This window comes from Elephantulus edwardii, unplaced genomic scaffold (assembly GCF_000299155.1).
Source record: "Elephantulus edwardii isolate Elephantulus edwardi_28Jun2011 unplaced genomic scaffold, EleEdw1.0 scaffold00020, whole genome shotgun sequence".
Classification (NCBI taxonomy): Eukaryota; Metazoa; Chordata; class Mammalia; order Macroscelidea; family Macroscelididae; genus Elephantulus; species Elephantulus edwardii.
In genome coordinates this window covers 20,497,569-20,499,286 of record NW_006399770.1, presented here as the reverse complement: position 1 = coordinate 20,499,286, position 1,718 = coordinate 20,497,569, and positions in this window count along the sequence as shown.

The following is a 1,718-nucleotide window of genomic DNA, read 5'->3' as shown; positions in this document are numbered from 1 at the left end:
ACTAATGAAGGAATTTTTTTCCCTCTCTTCGGAGGGGTAAGCGAGCTGGTGGGGAGGGGTGGGAAGGGAGAATATTGCGGCAATGAATGAATGGAAAGCCAAAACCTCTGTAAAAAAAATAATAATAATAAAACAAACAAAAAATCAGAAAAAATGTGAACGGGGTGGGGGATGTGCAACAATGAGTGAACGAAAATCTGACTTTTCTGTAAACTTTCATTAAACGCCCAATTAAAATAAAAAAATTAAAAATAGGTAATTGCAATGAATAAATAATTTATTTAAAATAAAATACAATCATTTTCTTTCTAGCTTCATTCTATCACCAAACCCACATTTTCTATCTACTATCCCTTCTTCTTGGAAGGAGGAGTGGCATCCACTTCCATAATAGCTTGCATCTGGAAGCCCTATGAACCTGGAGAGAGGATGAAAGACACCCAAGCATTGAGGACTCTCCTTCATAGAGTTGCTATGAGTCGCCTGCAATTCGACGGCATTTAACAACAACAACAATAACATCCCTTCTTCACTGTTTCTGACGTTTTCATTCCAGTAACTAATTATTAGTGCATCTTGATTGCTTATTTTCTCAATTTCAGACTGCAAGATTTGGTAAAAATGTTTGACTTATCCTCTTAGGATATAGATGTAGGAGTGTATGTTTGAATAAGAATTATATTAATGGGTCTTACTTGTATGCATATGAAGACACTATCACCTACAACATTACTTCAAGATAAAACTTGAAATTGACTTTTTTTTTCTTTAACAGATATTTATTGAACTATGTGATGCAAAGCATTATGCTAGATCTGAAGCAGAGCAGCTGCTGAGGGCCACTCTGTCTTCTAAGAACTCACAGTCTTGGGGTGGGGGACGGAGGTGGGGAGTCAAGCCCCAAACAGCACTAGTGTGAGGCTGAGTATATTGAGTGCCACAAAACAGACAAGTTGACAAGGTCAAAAAGGGACTGAGAGCAATCTCACACAGACACCCAAACACGTGTCCCATGGCAAGGACCGAGTGTCCACTTTTTGACTATGAAGGAAACACCATTCTTGTTTTGTTTTCATTTTCAGAATAGAATACCATATGGTTATCTAACTCAAAGTGATGTAGAATATTATCCAAAAATCATACTAGAGTGTTGAAGACCAAAGCAAAGTGGAAGCATGCTGAAATAAAGAGCTGAACAGAAGATTTCAAAGGGCAGCTTAAGAAGACAAAGCAAAGTATTATGATGGAATGTGCAAAAAACTGGAACTGAAAAAACAAAGAGAAAAATTCACTCTTCCTTTGTCAAACTGAGAAAACTGAAAAAACTGAAAAAAAAACCCTTGAACCTTGAGTAACAATATTGAAAGATTGTCTAGAAATGACTGATACAGTATATTGACAACTACCAGAAATACAAGCTGAATTTAGAAGAGGTCATGACAACAGAGATATTATTGACAATGTCAGATGGATCTTGGCAGAAAGCAGAGTACCAGAGGAATGTCTATCTGTGTTTCATTCACTACACAAAGGCATTTGACTATGTAAGATCACAACAAATTGTGGCTAACCTTGAAGAAAATGGGAATCCAAGAATAATTGATTGTGCTTATGCAATACCTATACTTGCACCAGGAAGCAGACATCTGAACAGAGCAGGGAAACACTGCATGCTTCAAAATCAGAGAAGGGATGTGTCAGGGATGCATGCTATCTCC